General features: G+C 33.0%; 1 pseudogene; it reads right to left on the bottom strand.

Moving 5' to 3' along the window:
• Positions 1 to 11,661: 11,661 nt before the first annotated feature.
• LOC141562439 (olfactory receptor 52I1-like) lies at positions 11,662 to 18,105 on the bottom strand (annotated as a pseudogene).
• Positions 18,106 to 23,527: the final 5,422 nt, after the last annotated feature.

Below are 23,527 nucleotides of genomic sequence, written 5' to 3'. Positions count from 1 at the left end.
AAATAATTGTGAAAATGCATGATGTCAGGAGATGGGTATCTTATGTAAGAAATGCAAAGAAGACATCCTAAGAAAGAACTTTAACTGACATGCTAAATGAATTGTAGATTTCAGACATTTTGGAAGACATTGATGAACATTTACACAATGTAGCAGCCGTAAGAAAGATTATAACCAGTTATCTCTAACCAAAATAATAATTTCTCCTGCTTTTACATTTTTGTTACTATTACAAAAAAATGCTGTCACATATGGAATGTTTCAAGAAGCCTGGCTATATTGGAGGATTCACCTAACAACCCACCTACTTTAAAAGTATATACATAGGATATTTAAAATACAAATAATGGAGAAGTGAATGTAGAACTTTAGCAGCAAGAGAAATCAGGACAGGTTGTTTATGGAAGAGGATTTTAAGCTAAGATTAGGAGGCGGCAAGAATTCTTGTTTGTTTTCTTTTTAAATAAAACTTTATTTCTCTTCCTCACACTCCCCTCATTAAATAAAACATTTTGTGTCTAGTTAGGCAAAATACATTCCCAAATTGACAAGGTCCCCAAAAAATGCTTTATTCTGAACTCCATCAACTCATTTTCAGGAATTAGGCAACTTTTTTTTTTTACTACATTTGGAGTTTGTTTGTTTGAGGGGAAGGGGGCTGGCAAAGGCATTGGAGTACTTTGTCATTTCTTTCTCCAGTTCATTTTTTCAGATGAGGAAACTGAGAAAAGCAAGATTAAATGACTTGTCCAGAGCTCCACAGCTAGTCTGAGGCCAGGTGTGAACTTGATGAGGAGAAACTGAGGCTCTAAGCAGAGATAGATCAGCTCCTTTTCTGGTTGTCTGATTACCTCTCTCTCTCCTTCCCCAAATAGTTTTTTATTTTTCAAAATACATGCAAAGATAGTTTTCAAGATTCACCCTTACAAAACTTTGTGTACCAAATTTTTCTCCCTTCTTCCCTACCTCCCCTCTCCCCTATGCAGCAAGTAATACAATATGGGTCAAACATGTGCAGTTCTTCCAAATATTCTCACATTTATGTGGCACAAGAAAAATCAAATCAAAAGGGGAAAAAATAAGAAAGGGAAAAAACCCAAGCAATAAACAAAAACAAAAAAAAAATGAAAATACTATGTTGTGATCCACATTCAGTCCCCATGGTCCTTTCTCTGAATGTAGATGGCTCTCTCTATCACAAGACTATTAGAATTTGCCTGAATCACCTCATTGTTGAAAAGAGCCAAGTTCATTACAGATGTCCAAGTCTTTGTAACCACATTTGGAGTTAACTTGGTAAGGATACTCTAGTATCCTGTCTTATGAGATAATAAAAACTAGCTAAATTTTCTACATGATTCTAAGACTTTGGGGAATTCTTAGCCATTTTTATGTAATGGATACTATTGACAATCTAGTAAAGTGCATGAAACCCTTGTCAAAATAATGATTTTAAGTAAATGAAATAAAACGTGTAGGATTGCAAAGGAAAGGCATTATATTGAAATACATTTATCAAAATATTTTTAAACCAAGTTTAAGGACCTCATATTAAGAAATTTTTTTCTTCAGATTAGATGGATTAAATTTATTTCTTTAAGCAAAGTCAGGTTTTCATAAAACTTTTAAGTAGACATCAGAGGAAAAACAGAGCTGTATAACCAAGCAATTAATTTTTGAGAATAAATTCCCATCAGTGAAAAAAATTTAAATGTTAGATAGTCACATATCTAGCATAGCAAGGTTATGAGAGGTTCTTAGAAATAGTGAAAACTTGGAATAAATAATTATAAACAGCCCTCCAAACCAAAAACTTTGGAATTATAATGCTTAAGATCACCTTGCTCACTAGTTTTGCAAAGAAGTGCCTGCCACTCATCATTCACTTTACAGATGGAATAGAAGCCCAGGGATGAAGAATTATGGATCCAAGAATACCATGGCTAGTAACATCTCTGTACCCCAGATTTATAAGGCCAAAGGTAACATCTAAGGTGCCTCTAAAGTGAGATCTTACATGCTTGAATCATCATGACAAAGACCTTCAACCCAGTTACCTACCTCATAAATATCCATACTTCAACTTTCTAGGAAGGAACCCCTAGAAGGAATTCCATCCTTACTACTTTGGGGGAAAAAAAAAAGGTATACCCGTCATATTGCATGGAATGAGACACAGGTAAAGTTGAGATTGAGCTTTGACTCATTATCTTTAACAAAGTTTCCATCTATGAATCTTATCCTCTTTGTGATATTCATTGTCCCCTAGGGCACCCCTACTCCACAATTACCTAGTTTTTTACACCAATTCCCTTTATCCCCAGAGAGTACAAACTCCTTCCTTTAGAATATCAACCCTAAACTAGCCTTCTCTTCATGGCCTGGATCTTTTCTCCCTAAGAATTAAAAAAATATATATCTAGAAGAGGAAATAAGAATATACCTAAGAAAAAATGTTAGATTGATAAGACATCCATTATTCAGTCTTGTCCTAGCATGGACTTGCCACATTTTCTTAAGCAAGTCTTATCCATTATCAAGGCTTCAGTTTTAGCTGCTGCAGAAGGAGGCAATAGGAGATGATGTCTTGGGTGCTTTCCAGCTCTAATCAGGTATGATTACTTGATGCTAGGCTGAGCACTGTGGGACTGATTAAGCAGAAAAAGGGGAGCCCTGGGCATTCAGTAGTGGGGAAAAACGTGATGAGAAACCACAAACTCCTAGTACAAATAGATAAATAATAAACTAGACTCTCTCAGGCCCCAGAGCACTCCTGATGATCAATAAAGCATTCTTCCCTTTTGTTCTCAGAGCTTAATTTGAAAGTTCCTACATCAGCAAAAGGATAGAGGTAGATTCTAATGGCTTGAACAGTCCAATAGTCATTTACTCTGAAATCTTGCTACCTCCTCAGACTCCTTCAAAATGGTTAGAGAAAGAAAGAAATTAAAAATTATATCTGAGGTTTCATCCTATTTTCCTCATGAACATTTCAGAGTAGTTAAAAAGTATAAAATCTCTTTAGTACTCTCAATGAGGTTAGAGGCTTGACAGCTTTGCACTATCAAGGACTAAGAACCTGAAACTGAGAATTTAGATCCTTTTTATATCAGGAAAGAACAATATTGACTTATTTAAGGGCAAGGCTAGATCTAGAAGACAAGTCTTCTAAATCTCAAACAAAAAGACTGATGAGGTAATAGGGGCCCCAATTAATTGAGGTCTAATGGCAGATTCGGGATAGAGGGAGTCACATGGAGCTCCCCTGCAACCCCTTAGGATTTGGCGCAAGGATACAAAGTTAAACCAGGGCTAGTGGTGGCGTAAATGAATTTACAGGCCGAAAACCTAGATGTGTAAAAAGATGTTTATTGCCAAGTTTGGAAGCAAGGTTAAGGTCTGGTTAGTAAAAGGCATTAGATAGAAGAAGATATACGCCGAAAGAGGCAGTGGGAACAGAGAATCTCTGATGAAAGCATCTTGGCTGGCATCTTTCAAATCTCTGACCCAAGATGATTCTAGCTTTGCTCTTTTTATGTGCTTGAAGAAGCCATATGGGCGGAGCTCAGGTTAATTCCTGGAAAGCCAGATTTTTGGCGGGCTTTATCCAAGCCAGCTCAGATCCGGTGGGGGGTTAGTTTGGCCAGATCTTGTATCAAAAGGGGCTGAAAACCCAAAACAACTGGGGACTGAGTACAGCCCAAACTGGCTCAGATACGGATCTTTTCCCCTAGGAATATCTTGTCCCAAAGGTAGATCAGACAAGGAATCTTAAAGGGGCTACACCCACAATACTACCACAAAAAGAGATACTTATAAATATTTTTGTACATAAAAATCCTTTTCCTTTTATCTCTTTGGTATATGTCTACTAGTAGTTTCACTGCTATGTTATTCAGCATTATAGAATATGCATAGCTTTATATCCCTTTGGGCATAATTTCATATTGTTCTTCAGAATGGTTGGACTAATTCACAACTCCACCAGCAATGATAGTGTCCCAATATTTCTATATTCCCTCAAGCATTTATTATTTTTTTCTATCATGTTAGCCAATCTAATAGACAGAATGTTAGCTCAGAGGTGTTTTAATTTGCATTTCTAATAATGATTTATTTTGTAAAATTTGTAAAATTCATTTTATACTTAAATACAAATGAGAAAATAAAAAAATGTATTTCACATCCAAAGAACATAAGAAATGTTTCAATATAAAAAATAAATTTATATTTCAAGAAAACCTATATAATAAATACTACATTGTGACTTGAGCAGTTCAATAGCAAGGATGCACATTGTTTTCAAAGCTACCCAGATTTTCTTTGCTTTCTTGTAGGTTTTCTTTTGTGATCTGCTGTGCCCTTTTACTTTGTTTTTCCCCTCTCTAACTTGCTACATTCTAAAGAAGGCTACAATTAAATGTATGTATACATAGACATTTTAAAATAGAGACATATAAACTCATAAACATATATGTAAGACTGAACTATGCATATTTTCACTTGACATCCCTTTCTCTGTATATGGACAGCATCTTCCTTCATCTTCAAGTCTTTTGATTTTTTTCCTAAAGCAATCAGCTTATTATGTCCTATATCACAGCAGTTTTTCAATAAAATCCCATCCTATCTAATTAACATGAAATGATATTTGTTATTTATTTATTTAAGTAATTTAAATAAATAAATTTTAAATAATCAAAGTTACATAACTTAAGGTCTAATACTGCTGAATCACCTTCCTTTACATCTTTTCCACCCATTTTCTTTGAATTTCCTGGTCTTTTGTTCCTCCAAATAAACTTTTGTTATTATTTTTTTTTCTAAATTAGTAAGACAATTTACTTTTAGTACTTTAATTGGGGTAGTATTGAATGGATTAGTTAAATAAAACTGTCTTTTATATCATATTGATTTTACCTTCCCATAAACAATAAATATTACTTCAATTATTTAAATCTGACTTTATTTGAATAAAAATGTTTTATGTTTTTATTCATATAGTTACTGTGTTTGTTTTGGCAAGTATACTCTCAAATATTTTATACTATCTTACTATTTTAAATAGTTTAAAATAATATTTGAACAATATTGGTGATGCAATCCCCCTATTTTTATTTTTTTTATTAAATCTATTTTAGCTTTGATTTTGTCTAAGATCATGATTACTACTCTGCTTTTTTATATAATAAGCTCTACTTGGGCCCTTTATTTTGTCTTTGTATATGTCATTTTATTTTTTTCTTGAAAGCAAGAAGTCATGTAATTGAAAATTTTAATTAACTTTCCATATCTTTTCTATGAGTAAATTCAGCCCATCGATATTCTAAACTTTAGTTACTTGTGGTATATTTTTCCTTCCTATGTTTCCTCATTATCTTTCTCACTCTATTCTATCACTCCTCTACTTGATTCTGCCCAATACCTTGCCCTCCGATTCCTTAATTACCCACCCTTCTTAATAGATTCGTTGCTTTATCGTCTCCTCCCACCCTATTGCCTTGTCCTCTTGTTACTTTCTCAATTTAGAAGACTTCTATAACCTTCTAAATATATATGTTGTTCACTCTTTAATATAATTCTGATAAGAGTCAGATTCCAGCACTACCCACTCTACCCCCTACTAGCTTCTTCTCTATCAGTTCTTCCTTTCTCATCTGAATGAGATGATTACTCCTTTCTTCTCTCCCTATGCAATTTTTTTAGCATTGCCCTTACACAACTCAGCTCAAGCCTTCCTTTCAAACTACTCAAATAGTGCTCAGTCATAAGAGTATTATTGATAACTTGTTCATGTAAAAGAAGCATACAATTTGATCTTATTGAGTTTCTTATAATTAGTCTTTAATATTTACCTTATATTCTCCTTGATATTCTACATCAAATTTTCCATTAAGTTCTGCTGTTTTTGTCACAAATATCTAAAAGTTTTTCATTTTTTTCCCCTCCCATTCAGATTTATACTTAACTTTGCTGGGTAAGTTACCCTTACTTGTAATGCATGGTAAACATTGTGGGGTTTTCTATGTCTACTTTGCCTTCTTGTTCTAGAACTTTGGGGTAATTTTTCCTTGATAACTTCTTGTAATGTATCAAGATTCTTTTTTATTTATAATTTTTATGTAGATCAGCTATTATATTTTTTCTCCTTGATTTGCTCTCTAGATCAGTTATTTTCTGATGAGATACTTCACATTCTCTATTTTTTCATTCATTTGATTTTGTTTTATTATTTCTTAATGTCTTATGTCATTAGTTTCCCCTTGCTCAATTCTGTTTTCAAGGAATTATTTTCTTCCTTACGTTCCGGATTCTCTATTGTAAATTGTTTGACTTTCTTTTCATAATTTTCTTTATTTTCTTGGATTGCTCTTAATGTTTTTATAATTTTCCTTGATATCTCATATTTGATTTTTAAAGTTCTTTTTAAGTTCTTCCAACAACTCTTTTTGCAAATGGAACCATTTGATGTTTCTCATTGAAAAAGAAGTGAATTTTTAGTTTCAATTTTCCTCTGAATATGAATCCAGATCTCTCTATACACATAATACTCAATGTAGTTGGGTTTCTTCACCTTTACTTACTCATTATGCTCATTTTATTTTATAGTCTGTTATTATATGATACATATCATTATATTTACTAACATATGTATAGATATATATTGTTTATTATTATAATCAGTGTCTCTGCTCTATTGCAGATATATGTTCTGGTGTGATAGTTCTTTTCCTCATGCTGGAACTGATATACAGTACTGCAATCTGGATTTAAAGAAGGGAAAAGCAACAGAGTACTGCCTCATTGCTAGCAAGAGACCCCTTGTTTCCTTTTGATCAGGTCTCAAATTCCCTTATCATTTATGGACTAAGAATTCCAGAAGTAACCTCTGCCCCTGCTGATTCAGTGACTCATAAAGTCTGTTCCTGGTTTTCGTAATCAGGGTGTGCTGGCACAGCCTGCATTATATTATGTTCTGCTCTCACCCAGGTGAGAAACTTCTCCTGTTGACCTTCTAAGTGTTTTTGACATCCATGAACTGAGAGGTCTAGAAACTGCTGCTAGTGTCATTGATTTAGTTTCCCTGAGACCTGCTCCTAGTTGGCTGAAGTCCAGTCTATGGGCTTGTGCTGGACTGTGCTCCACTCTCACCCTGTTGTGACAAACTTTTCCTGTCAACCTCCTAAATTGTCTTGGGCTAAAAATGTGTTTCATTCCACCTCTTGATGAGTTCTGCTGCTCTAGAATTTGTTTAAAGTTATTATTTTGGGGAGGTTTGGGGGGAGGAGCTCAGGCTAGTCCTTGCTTTTACCCCACTATCTTTTCTCCACCTCCCCACCAGAATTCTCTACACTCAATTAAACATCAATTTCCTAGCTTCCTATGCACTGATGGTCGTTATTCCCGGATACCATCTTCTGAGCTGCATTACTTTAGTCTACCTCTTGATCTCTTAGCTCCAGTCTGAGATGGTATAATGACTACAAAGCTTCTTTCTGATATCAATGTGATAGAACTTTAGTCTTAGTCAGAGATTACAAGTCACCACATATAATTGATTTTTTAAAAATAGAGATAATGCCACTGGACTAAGATTCTCTTTTCTTTTAATCTTTATGATGGGGGCCTGAGGTTATTCTAGTACATGATAGTAGACCTCTCTAAATGTTCATTTCTTCAGTGAGAAGTTTTTTATTGTTCCTGATGCAAGAAATTTTCTCTGACAATTAATAACTTTGTATTGCATCACAATATGTAAAGGAGCAGAAAACACATTTGACTTGCTAATTAACAGATTAAACTACCAATGGATACTCTGCTAAGCTTTTTGATGGTTTTTAAGGACAAAATTTCAGGTTCTGATAGCTCCACCTTCGCCTAGCCAATTATACACTTCTCTCAATATCAAGAGTTTTTCAGGAAAATGCTTTTCATGATTTTCAGAGAGCTGCTACCTCTGTCACCAGCTTCATCCTTTTCTTTGAGGCAGTTTCTTCCCTTAAACTAGAATAGGGTAGCAGGGTATGATCAGTGAATTTATTCAATTAGATCTTAGCTTAGTTCCCTTGATACATAAACCCTTTTTTCCTAAATCCACTTTTTCAGTGATCTTTAATCATAAAATAATAGAGTATAAACATAAATGTTCACTAGTACATAGTCTTCACTCATGACCAAAGAAATAAAAGGAATGAAATAAAATATATTAAAGCTGCTAATTACATAAATTTCAAGTTTCAGTTAAAATCCCACCTTCTTAAAAAAGGCTTTCCTAAGCCTTCCTTGATATCCATTATAATTTCCAACTTATCTTTCATATATCTTTTTGTGTGCATAGCTGGTTGTATATTATCTCCTCTATTGTATTATGAGCTACCTCTGGGTGGATGGGATGATCATTTTCTCTCTTTAAATCCTGAGGACTTATTGTAGTTTCTGGCAAGTTGTATGTACTTAATAAATGATTGTCAACTTGCTTACATACCCAAATACTCAGGCCAGCCTTTAGGTAAACCACAGATCCAGAAGTTTCAAGACAGTCCAGAGGCCTACATTCAGCAGCTTCAATCAGGAGCTGGAAACATCTCAGACACTTCATTTATCAACTATCCTCAAGGCCTTCCCTATCATGATCTAAGCATTACCCATCTGTGTTTCCATTCTTTCCAAGGTCCTGTCAAGTTAGTTGAGGAATTCAGAAATTGTAGAAATTGCCCCTGTTTTCATTGCTTTGCTACCTCCATCTGTGTAATCTGTAATCTTACCCATTGACTGCTATTCATCATTTTGTCAGTAGAAAACTTGGTTCACTTTACTTAGGTTGGGCTTCATTAATGGAATGATGGATTGTAGTCCAGAAATACATAGGGAGTCTTTTGGCCACCATTGCCATATTGTTTTCTTTTTTCCTCATTTCATTTCCTTCTGTCTTTCTTTGGTTTTGAATGTAGAAGAAGGGATTCCAAACTTAGATCACCTTCTGCCTCCCCTGATCCCTCATGCATAACATGCGTAATAGAAGGAAGAAGGTGAAGTGTGGCTGTTACACAGAAGCTTTTTCAGTATCACTCAATTCAATTCAACAAATATCTATAACATACAAGATATTGGAGATAAAAAAGCCAAAAATGAAAGTTTCTGCCCTTAAGAGTCTTATGTGATATGTGCTAGAGAAATAGGGTCAAATTACATAGTAACAAAAAAATAACTAAGAGAACATTTGGAGTGGGAAATATCACTAACTTGGAGAATCACTCAACAAAATTAATCAAGTACTAATGGAAAAACCTACTGAAGAACTTCCCTTAAGAGCAAAGATTTTTCCCAGAATGGAACAAAACCCTATAAATATATAAGAGACAGAATTACTGCTTGAGGTCACTGAAACTTGAACTTCTTCCTCCCTACAATCCTCAAGTTTATAAGTGAACAAAATTTATTGATAATACTTCCCAAAAGCATCTACATTTTTAGCAATTATGACTAAAGAACAACAAGCTTTCAAGATATACAACTTCATTGCCAAGGTGAAAAATTTTATGCCTTGTGGCAGGTACTAAAAATAAATCTTAAAGAAGTTTAAAAAAAAAAAACCTAGCCATGCAAGATTACTATCTTACATATATGACACTAACCCTGTTGAGAAAAGATGCCCATAATAGCCAAGAAAGTAACTTCTCTGATGTTTATACCTACTCTAGAGCTTAATACCAGCCCCATCTTATGAGTGTCAAATGAAAAACAACTACTTATACATTTTTGATGATTTATGTAATTTATTTTATTAATTTTATAATCATAATTTTTGACAGTACATATGCATGAGTAATATTTTTACAACATTATCCCTTGTATTCATTTTTCTAAATTTCCAAATTTCCAAATTTTCCCCTCCTTCCCTCCATTCCCTCCCCTAGATGACATTCCCATACATATTAAATGTGTTACAGTATAACCTAGACACAATATATGTGTGTAAATCCAATTTTCTTGTTGCACGTTAAGTATTGGATTCCAAAGGTATAAGTAACCTGGGTAGAAAGACAGTAGTGCTGACAGTTTACATTCAATTCCCAGTGTTCCTTCTCTGGGTGAAGTTGTCTCTGTCCATCATTGATCAAGTGAACTGGATCTTCTTTATGTTGAAGATATCCACTTCAATCAGAATATGTCTTCATACAATCTTGTTGTTGAAGTGTATAGTGATCTTCTGGTTCTGCTCATTTCACTCAGCATCAGTTTATGCAAGTCTCTCCAAACCTTTCTGTATTCATCCTGCTGGTCATTTCTTACAGAATAATAATGTCCCATATCGTTTAAATACCATAATTTACCCAACCATTCTCCAATTGATGGACATCCATTCATTTTCCAGTTTCTAGCCACTACAAAAAGAGCTACCATAAACATTTTGGCACATACAGGTCCCTTTCCCTTCTTTAGTATTTCTTTGGGATATAAGCCCAGTAGTAGCAATGCTGGATCAAAGGATATGCACAGTTTGATAACTTTTTGGGCATAGTTTCAAATTGTTCTCCAGAATGGCTGGATTCTTTCGCTACTCCACCAGCAATTCATCAGTGTCCCAGTTTTCCCACATCCCCTCCAACATTCATCATTATCTTTTCCTGTCATCTTAGCCAATCTGACAGGTGTGTAGTGATATCTCAGAGTTGTCTTAATTTGCATTTCTCTGATCAGTAGTGATTTGGAACACTCTTTCATATGAATGGATATAATTTCAATTTCATCATCTGAAAATTGTTTGTTCATATCCTTTGACCATTTATCAATTGGAGAATGATTTGATTTCTTATAAATTAGGGTCAGTTCTCTATATATTTTGGAAATGAGGCCTTTATCAGAACCTTTAACTGTAAAAATGTTTTCCCAATTTGTTGCTTCCCTTCTAATCTTTTTTGCATTAGTTTTGTTTGTACAAAAGCTTTTTAGTTTGATGTAATCAAAATCTTCTATTTTGTGATCAATAATGATCTCTAGTTCTCCTTTGGTCATAAATTCCTTCCTCCTCCACAGGTCTGAGAAGTAGACTATCCTCTGTTCCTCTAGTCTATTTATGATCTCATTCTTTATGTCTAAATCATGGACCCATTTTGATCTTATCTTGGTATATGGTGTTAAGTTTGGGTCCAGATCTAATTTCTGTCATACTAATTTCCAATTTTCCCAACAGTTTTTTTCAAATAATGAATTCTTATCCCAAATGTTGGTATCTGGGTTTGTCAAACACTAGATTGCTATAGTTGTACCCTTTTTTGTCCTTTGTACCTAATCTCTTCCACTGATCGACTGGTCTATTTTTTAGCCAATACCAAATGGTTTTGGTGACTGCTGCTATATAATATAGCTTAGATCAGGTACACCTAGACCACCTTCATCTAACTTTTTTTTCATTAATTCCCTTGAAATTCTCGACCTCTTATTATTCCATATGAATTTTGTTGTTATTTTTTCTAGGTCATTAAAATAGTTTCTTAGGAGTCTGATGGGTATAGCACTAAATAAATAGATTAGTTTGGGGAGTATTGTCATCTTTATTATATTCGCTCGGCCTATCCAAGAGCAATTAATGCCTTTCCAATTATTTAAATCTGACTTTATTTTTGTGGCAAGTGTTTTGTAATTTTGCTTACATTTTTCTTAATATTTAAGCAATGCTAATAAAAAAAAAAAACTGGTGGTCACTCTGTTCCACACATGCTCTGAGAGCCTCTTAGTCCTTAGGCCATAAATAAGAGGGTTCAACACTGGAGGAATAACCAGATACAAGTCAGACAGTACCTCCCTAGTGTGGAGGGGAACAATTCCCTGCCCTAACCAAGCCAAACAAATGGACACTATGGCAGACAGGTAGTAAAGAATCATAAGCCCTATATGGGAACTACATGTGCTGAATGCCTTATGGCATGCATTCTGGAAAGGGATATTGAACACAGATTGAAGGATAAAACTGTAGGAGACAATAATGAAAGATTCATCAATAGCCACAATTATGGAGGAGTCAATCAGGCTATAGAGACTGCTGGGCATATGGTTAGCACACGCCAATTTGGCCACAGCCATGTGTTCACAATAGGAATGGGGGACCATGTGAGAGCTACAATATGGAAGGTGACTCACTATCCATCTCAGGGGAGTTGAGGCATGGTAGCTCTCAGTATGTTGGCCATATTAAAGGCAATGATTGCTTCTAGTGTGAGGATGGTATTATAAAGGAGAACTTTGCAGATAGCCACATAATGATCAAATGCCATAGCTAGCAGAAGCCCTGACTCCATGGCTTTAGTTGTATGGATGATGTACATCTGGAAAAAGCAAGCAGTGCAGCAAATGTTGCCGTTGCCTGACCAGAAGATACTCGACATTTTTGGAGCCATAGAAGTTGTTGTGATAACATCTACAAATAGCCAAAACACACAGGAAAAAGTACATGGGTTCAGGTAGCCCAGGATCTGTCCAAATTACAGTTATGATAAAGCTATTCCCTACAAGAGCTAGAATATACATGGTACAGAGTGGAGCTGCCAGCAGTGGTGAGCTTCCTCCAAGCCTGGGACACTCATGAGAAAGAAAATGGTGAAGATAATAATGTATGGTTGGAAAATAGGTCCAGCATCACTGGAAAGATTTGCTTCCTATAACTAAAACCAAAATGGTAATCAGAACCTGGAGATATAGTGTGAGAAAGAAACTCCCTTTGCTATTTTGTATATTTTTGATGAAATTACTCTATATGTAAATATCTGTCTTAGAATCATGGTAGAGAAGTCAAGCAATGATATGAACTCTGGATTTCCAGAGAGAATTGAGATGTAGACATCAAAGACCATCTAAGCAGTATCCCATAACCTATTGCTCTCTTAAAAAAAAAAAAAAAAAGTCTGCACAAAAAAGGCTCTTTTTAAAAAAATGAAGTACTGAATTTACTGACATACGGTCTTTTCAAACCTTGTTTTATTCTTTTTTATAAGCATTGGTTTAAGATTTATTTGGGGTTTTTTTTTGGGGGGGATACACTGGGAAATGAAAATGGCAAAATCTTTGAACAAAAAATACTAATAAAAATTTTAAAAGTCACAAAATGTTAAATAAAGCTTTGAAATAAATACAAATGATTATACTGAGAAAAGTGGGTGTAAAGAAACCAAATACAGCTTTACAGGATACTCATTAATTAATTTGGTGAAGTCATTATGAACATTAAAATGGAATTAATTTTTTCTTATATGCATCCATTCTCCAAACTTCCCAGTTCTGTTGATGTCACTATCATTTGATTTCCAATTTTTTCTAAATTTTAATTTCTAATATTTAATTACCTTGGTGCCCTTAGTAAGAAAAATAGATAATTCATTAAACTTTATCACAACTTCTCAATAAATTCTTTAACATAAAAATTTCCATTAGATTCTCAATGTACAATTTGTCTTCTCTATCTAAACATATTTTTACACATCAATCCAACACAATGGCAATGAATAATTGATAGCCATGATTTGCTTTCTCTCCAATTCACAGATGTTGATAAATAAAATAAAGTGTTATAGTACTATTATGTTATGAAATTCCCTAAGACTAATCTAGTATTTGGAATTTTTTTAAAAAGCTAAAAAAAAATGCAATATTCTTGAGATCAGGAACAATTTTTTTGACTCTACATATCCAATGCCTGGCACTTACTAGTCACTTGTGTTAAATTTGTTTGTGCAAGAAATTGTTATTGGTGATCTGTGATTTTTCTACATAAATTTCATTGCCTTTCCAATAAAATGTTAAAACAATAAATATATAGATTTCACTAACTTGCCCATTATAAGAGTAATATGCTTCCACCTCTAGTTTTGAAGGTACTCTCTTCAAAATACATAAGTAGGAATGAACTTCGCTAATTCTTCCAAATGGAACTCAACATTGATATCTTCCCCCTCATTTTAATTCAGACACTCTCAACACGAAATACTCATCACCTCTTTTTGGGTCATTATAATAGACTCTTTATCCCTCCTGAGTCACTGCCTTATCACAGTGGAAGGATACATAACTTAAAAAAAAAAAAAAAAAAAAAAAAAAAAAAAAAAAAACTATGAGCAGATAGGTCATAGTGAAGAGCTCTGACAAAACGTGACATCCTGGAGAAGAAAATGGCACACTAATCCAGTATCTTTGGACATGGACATGTGTCATGGACAAAGAGTCCATGGGGTCATGAAGAGTTGAACATGACTGTGTGACTAAACAATAGACTCCTAAAGAAACACCTTATTTTTTAGTTTCATATGTATGTATTCCTCACACATCTATCAAAATAAACTTTCTAGTGTAGTGAAATTGAATACATCATTCCTTTGCTAAAAAGTAAAATAAATCACCTTTTAGTGACTTTCTATTGCCTATAGGATTAAAATTGTAACTCCTTAAGCTAACATTTAAATTCCTTCTTAACCTGGTCTGAACTCTTACCAGTTTTATTTCATATTATTCTGTCCTATGTTAACTGTACTCCAATCCAACTTTTTTTTTTCTGAAGCAATTGGGGTTAAGTGACTTGCCCAGGGTCCCACAGCTATGAATTGTTAAGTGTTTGAGGTCACATTTGAACTCAGGTCCTCCTGACTTCAGGGCTAGTGTCCTATCCATTGTGCCACTTAGCTGCCCCCAAATCCAACTTTCTTTTCTCAATATTATCCTAACTTCTTTCTCTAATACATATATTCAGACAATCTTTTATCCCTGACAATCATTCCGTGAAACTTCTCTACATGTTAAAATACTTTTTCTAAGTCCCAGTTTGGCTGTCCACCCCATTTTAATAAGATCTTATTTATAAAATTGTGTTCTCTCCTTCAAATTTTCCTGTAAGACTGATCCAATCTCTTCCCTCAAAAAATTATATTTTAAAGATTTTTCATTTTTATAGTTACCTTATGTGTATATGATTTCCTCTAATAATGTGACAAAAAAATCTCTCGTATTTAAATGCCTGAGAGATGTTCTCAATGCTTAATCATGTTTCTCATTGAAGTTGAGTTGATAAGACATTTGAGTTAATCTTTGAAGTTAATGAAAGATTTTAGCCAGCAGGGACAAATGAAAGTGTATTCCAGGCATCAAGGATAGCTTGGGAAATTTTGTAAAGGTGAAAGAAAGCAAGACAAATATTGAAAACTTAACATAAGTATATAAAATGAGACTGGAAGAGTCAAAGTTGGAAACAGATTGAAGAGAAACTGAAAGACTAGGCTTTGTTGCTGTTCAGTCATTTCAGTCATGTCCGATTCTTCAAGATCCTATTTGGGTTTTCTTGGCAAATACTGAAATGATTTGCCATTTCCTTCTCCAGTCCATTTTAAAGATGAGAAACTGAAGCAAACAAGGTTAAGTAATTTGTCCAGGGTCACACATCTTATAAATGTCTGAAACCAGATCTGAATTCAGAAAGATGAAGCTTTTTGAATGGATGTTTCTATTAGTAGGAATACCTTTCAAGTAAATTAGTATCAGGAGAATGATGCAAATACTGTTTAATAATTATGTTAACTTATTTAAAATAAAAAGTGAGTTTAGTCTGGTATGGTTTATCTTTCATAAAACCATGCTACCTTAGTGGATACAAACCATTTGTGAGATTATTCAGAATATTTTCATCCATGCAATATCACTTTTGATCCCAGGCCTTGCATTCTATCCACTATGCTTATTAACTGCCCTATAAGTATTACTCACATGAGACTCATAGAGATTATAACTTACCTAGAGTCATGCAAATGTGAAGAATTAGGTTGAATTCTTGCCACCAACTCCAAGTCTAATAGTTTATCCATTGAATCAAGCTATCAGGAAAGAGAATATTGTCTTGAAGGAGATAATATCCATTTCTGTCACACTGAAATTCTTGAAGAAAAAGACATCAGCTTAAATAAAACTCTATAACTTTTTAGGTTTATGATTCATAAATCTAATATAAGAGATAGCATTAGGGAACTTAAGTACCATTTTGGTGTTTCTGTTGAAAATTAGAAGGTTGAAATTTAATTGCTCAAACATCTTAAGACTGACTTGGATTTTGTTTTGTTTTGTTTTGGGGGCTTTTTCCCCTTTCAGAAGCTTCATAGAGGAACATAATTTGATAAGACAAGTTATAAAGAGGAAAATATCAATTTAACTAAAGAAAATAATGACAACTAGCTTTAACTTTTACAAAGTGCTTTCAAATATATGTGTTTCATTTTATATTCACAATATACTCAGAGAGGTAGGTGCTATTTTATCCTAACTTTGCATATAAGGAAACTGTGAAGTTAAGTGACTTTTCACACAGCAGATATGGCACTAAGATTCAAATTCAGATCTTCCTGGCAAGTCTAGTGCTCTATCCACTGGATCACTTAGCTTCTACTTATTCCAATAAGGCAGCACCCTTTTATATTGTGTGACAAGTTTTTTTTTTTTTTATTTTAAAGAACTTCCCATTAGTTACAAGAAAAAATGATGATGAAAAGGGTTTTAGTCACAATAAGCATTTGAGATTAATTATACAAGGATATTAAATATTAATATCTATTAAATATTTATTTTGTTATTAAATATTATTACAGAATATTAAAACAGAAGTTGAGTAACCATGTACAAGGATGTTTTGATCAGAGGTCTCTGTCCTCTAAGGTTAGATGAAAAAAGTCTTTATAGTTTCAACTAATTAAGGTTAAAAAATGAAACAATATAAATATATGCCTAGCACATAGCAGATGCTATAAAAATGTAGTTATTATTATTATTGGATAGACTTCATAGACTGAAGGAAGTACTAAAAAGGTCAGAGATTTAGTAAAATTTTTTAAAAGTCATTTTCAAGATGAGGAAACTAAGACTCAAAGTCACTCAGTGCCCAAAAACACCAAGTCATCTAAGTGCTGAAAGGGAAATTAAGCTCTTCTCTGAGCAAAACTCTAGAGCCTGTCTCCTTCCCTCCCCCCACCCCCACCCCGTGATATGTTCTTTACTTGAACTTCACAAAATAGAACATTGAAGACTATGGGGTTTGTTGTCTAATCTTACCTACCTTATCTGTGGGACTGGACAAATCAGTTAACTTCTGGATATTGAGAAAACTAAGGGACCTTCAAGTTTTAAATATAAGATTCTAATGATTTTTTGAGAAGACGCCATTCTACAACTCCAATTAGGCTTAATCTTGGCCCAGTTACCCAACTTATTCAGCATCCTGGAAAGGGGATTCTGGAAGACACTTCAGATCCAATCTGCTATACTCACTGACTCATCCCAACTCAATACAGGTGGAAGCCTTATTAAAGGGGGGAAAATACAATTTAAAAATTAAAAAAAGAAAAAATATTTTCTCATAATGGAAGCTTGTTAGTATGGACTTATTAGTATTAAAGAGGCTTCTATCTAGGTGGTTTGTTCTCCTTATATCACCTCTGTGACCCTAAGATAATACTACTCCCAGGATACTAGTTCTATTGAGATAAATCCCAAATAGATAAATCACTCTCCTTCAGAAAATCATCCTTACTCTAAATTCCAGATGTGGTTCCCTATGGTTGGGACCTTTTCTCCAAGTGGAAAATAAGGGAGAACAAGTAAACAGGAAGAAACAGCCCAGTAAATAAGTCAGAACTAGGACGAGAGTCTGGGATCTCCTGTCTTGCCATGTGACATTGGACTAGTACCTTTTTTGTAGCTCTCTGCTTCATCCTTCATAAAATGAGGGGGTTTGTCATAGGATCCCAAGGTAGCTTCAGTTTCTAACTAGCTAGGATGCTGTTAACCTAAGCTGTACTCCCTAGAATTGATTAAGCAGGCAAAAAAGGTGGTGTGAGCATTTTAGAATTGAGACAAGAATGGTAAGAAAGCCCTATCTCCAGACTCTAACTTCACAGCTAATGAATAGGAGTCCCCAGACCTCCTCTGTTCACCTCAGCACTCCTTCAGGCCTTATTTGGAAGCTCTTGTTAAGTTGGTCTGATTACATGAATGGAAAGCAAATGGTAATTTCATCATGACTTCCAGCTTTCTTTTCAACCTGCTCATAGAATTATAAATTGAAGGAACTTCAGAGGTCATTGAGTACAACAATGTCACTTTAAAAAGATAGAAGAATTAAATGAATTACAAGCTGTATAATTTTGATTCAGTTCAGTGCCACATCCACAATGAAACCCAGCTTCCCAAGCTTTCTGTGTGTTTCTTTCCTTCTCTGACCTTGATATGAAGTAACTTGATTAAAATTTTCAGTTACAAAATTCCTAGATATTTTTACAATTTCAAAACACCATGTTCCAGGGTAGCGGGGAGGGGCCAAAGTGAATCCAGAGGCACCATTCCATCTCCACCCCAAGATTAGAAGAGCTTTATACTAATTGTTCTAAATAAACAAAAATAATAAATAAACAGGCAAAGAAGAAGGAACCCAATCATAAAAACATACTATAGAAATAGGGAAGACTGGTGTTCATCTTCAAAGGAGGACAGTAAAATAAAAAAGTCTTTTCTACCTCAAAGAGTAACATTAAATTGCTATCTGACCAGAAAAAAAAATTATTGAACTCAAAAAAGACTTTAAAAGTCAAGTGAGACTAAGAAAAATCTAAAAAATTAAATAAATAAAAAGCATTCAAGACAAACAAGAAAATTGTGGGGGGGAAAGTTAACCAACTAGAATAGGACATACAGAGTTTAAAGAAGAAAATAATTGCTTGAAAATTAGAATTTGGCAGAGGAAAGACTAAGGGGAAGTATAAGAGGCCAATAAATAACAAAACAAAATATAAAGAATGAAAAAACAAAACAGAATGAGAAACACCTTATAAGAAAAATAGCAGAGCTGGCAAAAATATAAGAATATAAATATAAGCATTGTAGTATAAGAAAATATAAGAATAATTGGACTACCTGAAATCTGTGACCCCCCCAAAAAAAAAAACCTTTGCAAAATAATGTAAGAAATAATCAAAGAAAGTTGTCCGTGATACAACATGAGAAGAAAGTAGAAATAGAAAAAAAATCTACCAATCATCATGTCAAAAATCCTAACAAAAAAGATCCTTTACAGAAAACAATAGGAATATTATAGCCAAATTTTGAAACCCTCAGATCAAAGTGAATATTATGCAAGAAACAAAAACAGTTCAAAATGCTGGATCTCCAATTAGAAATATGTAGGATTTATCAGTAGTCACAATAAAAAACTGTAAGTTCTGGAATCGTATATACTTCAGTCAAAAGAATCAGGCCTGTGGCCAAAAAATAATCATATTCTGCATAATATGCATATTATCATATGAATATGATAATATCAAATGAAAAAATATATAATTTGATGAGCTTGCAGATTTTCAAGACTCTGTTTCAACCAAACCTGAACTTAATAGAAAATTTAACATATAAAATCCAATATAAAAAATTAATTTCAAGGAACTCAACATGAACAAATCATCTATATATTGTGTATGGAAATGTATAACAAATGTTTAAGATTGACATCAGTAATTGGGTAACTCAAAAGAAAAATTGGAGCAGCGTTGAATGTGATCTGATTCTAAAAAGCAATACTGTCTAGGAAAAGATAAAAATAGTAATTGCATTATACAAATAAGAAGCAGAGGAAGATCTGATAGAGATATTAGAGAGGGGAGAGCTTTAAGTTAAGGAGTAGAATTAAAGTAGATGAGTTAGCAGGGATAGGAAATAACAGATATATACAAACACTACAGGGATCAGGAGTAAAATTTATTAGAAAAAAAAGTAAGGCTAGTTATCGTTGATTTTAGATAAAGTCAAAGATTCAATCAAGAGAGAAATCTATATTATATGTAAGCCATATTAATATTGTTTTAAATGCATGTTTACATGTAATATATATATAAATCATCTATGCATAATTGTGGCCTTATTATGGGAGGGGAGGGGGGAAAATAAAGTAAAAAGTGTGTAGCAGAGAACAGAAAAAAAAATAACAGCAGCTATGAGGAAGCAAAGAAAAGGTTGATACTCATGAATATAATTTCTTCTATCATTATATATGCTTTTTTGAAAGGGAAATTTATTGTTATATATGTTGAATCCTCCCTGATGTTCTACTGAGTACACAACAATGTTCTGTTTTATTTTCTTTACTTTTCTTTTTCTGTTTTTTCTTATTTTTGTTTTTATTGCAATTAATAAATTTTAAAAATATATTTTTAAAAAATTTAAATAAAGTTGATAATTGACTAGACTTATTTGTAAATCCACTAGATTTATACCCCAGGGGGCAGAGAGTTTTCACCTCTTTTTGTATCCTCAAAATTTAACATGCTACCTGGAACATAGTGAGCACTTAATAGATGTTTATTGATTAATTGAAATATTTTTGTATATATTCAGTTGTTTTGAAGTACTAATCTCTCTCTCATTCTATCTCCAGGATAATTCATGATATTATTTGTTATTCATTCCATGTTTACAATAAATACAATGACAATTTCCCCAAAAAATGACAAAGTAAAATTTAAATAATTTAATTATGAAATACGTTTTATTTTATTTTTAATTATGAAAATTTAAAATTATAAAACTGACAATAAATTAAGATGATTTCCCATGAAATATTTTATAAGAATTAAATATAATCCAGCAGGACCTGACTTCATATATGTCATTACCTAGAAGGCTTCATATTACTTTATGTAAAACATTTAGTTAAAGGATGATTTCAGAAAGACCTGGAGAGACTTACATGAACTGCTACTGAGTGAAATGAGCAGGACCAAGAGATCATTATATACCTCAACAACAATACTATATGAAGATAAATTCTGATGGACGTGGCGCTCTTCAACAATGAGATGAACCAAATCAATTCCAATAAAGCAGTAATGAACTGAACCAGCTACACCTAGACAAAGAACTCTGGGAGATGACTATTAACCACTACATAGATTCCCTCTATTTTTGTCCACCTGAATTTTTTATTTCCTTCACAGGCTAATGGTACACTATTTCAAAGTCTGATTCTTTTTGTACAGCAAAACAATTGTTTGGACATGTATACATATATTGTATTTAATTTATATTTAACATATTTAACATGTATTTGGTTAGCCTGCCATCTGGGGGGTGGGGAAGGAGGAGAAAAATTAGAACAAAAGGTTTGGCAATTGTCAATGCTGTAAAATTACCCCATGCATATATCTGGTAAATAAAAACTATTAAAAAAATTAATTGACCATAAATAATATTTTGGTGAAATGAATTACAATTTAGAATATGATTAACAGCATAATCACATATAAACAAAAAATTTCAATGCTGGATTTTTCTGTTTGAAAAAAGTTTGCAATATTTGACTTAATTTGACATTAATTTGCATTTTGATTTTAAAACAAGAATGAAGCAAAAAATTATCCCACAAGTTTGTGATTAGATATAATAGGAAAATTGTATATGTTTCCTTGCTGAAGTGAATATTTTTTTTGCTACTTAGCATTAAATATTCCTTTTCTACCAGCTAGTGAAAAGTGATGAAATGACGACTATCAAGTGCAATTGCATGTATTGCTTCATTTTAATCATATATATATGTATATGTATGTATATATATTATGTGTTATGCATATATATATATACATGCACATGGATGTAGTGTTTATGCATGTCTATGTAAACTCCCTTAGGTACTTGTGTGTGCATGCATACATACATGAGCATGTATTGTAAGCATACTGGAGTTTGTGTGCATGCACACATATGTGTATTATGAATAAGTATATTGCATATGCATGCATATGTACATCTTGTGTAACATTTAACTGTGCATATATATATTTAAATTTTCTATGTATATACATATGTATAGAAATTAGTGTATATACATGTTGTAATGGCATATTATAATGTGAATGTTGTATATACATCTAGGGTATGGGTTCACTTAACAGGCTTAATTTTAAAAGTACAATTATATGCATATTATATGGTGTATTTCACATATGTTCTGTTTGGGGATATTGTATGGGTAGAAGGTATATCTGAATATACGATTTTATATTCATATACAATTCACATACACATATATGTACTAATCTATATGAATATATACACATGTATACTTGCATATATATGTATATGTACATCCAGGTACATTTGTATATTTGCATGATGATAAGAAATAAACTGTGGCCCAGGTTTTCTGTCATTATTGTGTAGGAAAAAGAACTATGATAAAAAAAAAAAGGAATTTTTGTTGAGCTTTCCTGTCACTCATGCTGAGAATATCTCTGCCTTCAACTATTTTTATTTTTATTTTATAGAATACAATAAGCATTTTCATAATAGAATACAATAAAAAGATGATTGTACTCAAAGTGCAAATTTACTATGCATAACTTGCAATTCCTTTCAAATATACATCAAAATTACCATGTAGATTTCTTTTTTTGTTCCTACCTCCACCCTTTATCCCCTGCCCTAGAGATGACTACCATTAGGCACTCACACATACACACACACATACACTCACATATAAATTATTCTATACATATTACTATTTTTTACTTCTTTCTCTCTTTTCACTTCTTTGCATGTTATATGCAAATAATATCTTTCTTCATATTCCTCCTATATTTAATTTGTATATTTATAATAGTCAAAATAACTTATTCATTCAAAGTCATTCCTACTTACTTGAAGCAAAGTTTATGCATGCTACTGAAGTCTACAAAATTAAGCTTGAGACATGAGCATCTAGTTCCAAATTTGCCAACTAGTTCCTTGACCTGCCTGATGCAGACATTCTAAGCTCCTATTTCTATTGTTTATTTCCTGATCTTTAAACCCTTATCTTTCCCTTCTGTTTTCTATAAAGTTCCATCATACTTATCCTACTTGTGTGTTCACATTCTATATAAGGATGTTGAAACTGATATTCTGGGCTCACTGAGTTGTATATTGTGAAAATTTTTCTCTAAGCATAATAAAACTGAAATATTACTATCTCTGAATTATTAAATCAGACAATGTTATATAATCAATGTGCCTCAGGTAATTTTTAAAATTCAATTATTGGTGTCTATAAAAGAAAAGACTAGTTCAGATCAAGATCAAGTTTTCAAGTCCAGTAATTGTCCAGCATACACAAGGTAGATTTTACCTAGAAAGATTTACGGGCAAGAGAAAAAAATCAATCTATCTGTAAAGTTGCAGTCCTACATTTTAAAAAATTTATAGAAAAAGGTTAATGCTCTGTGTACTTGTTTATATCATCTGTTTCTATTATATGTAAACAAGTGGACTCTGAGGGAATCATTCATCATGATGATCTAACCTGAAGAGTACAGTGCTGTAATCAGGACTAAAAAGCAAATTCTTGGGTAAGCAACTTATTGTTTTAATTAGGAGGACCTGGCCTTTTTCTAGGTATATAGACTAAAATGTATGTAAAGATCAAAATACAAATTCCTTGTCCTAGGAAGGACATTTTGTTTTTGAAATGTTGGGGATGCTTAAG

The sequence above is a fragment of the Sminthopsis crassicaudata genome, chromosome 3 (assembly GCF_048593235.1).
Source record: "Sminthopsis crassicaudata isolate SCR6 chromosome 3, ASM4859323v1, whole genome shotgun sequence".
Classification (NCBI taxonomy): Eukaryota; Metazoa; Chordata; class Mammalia; order Dasyuromorphia; family Dasyuridae; genus Sminthopsis; species Sminthopsis crassicaudata.
Note: the sequence above shows the minus strand (reverse complement) of the source record. Positions and strands in the feature narration are given on the sequence as shown.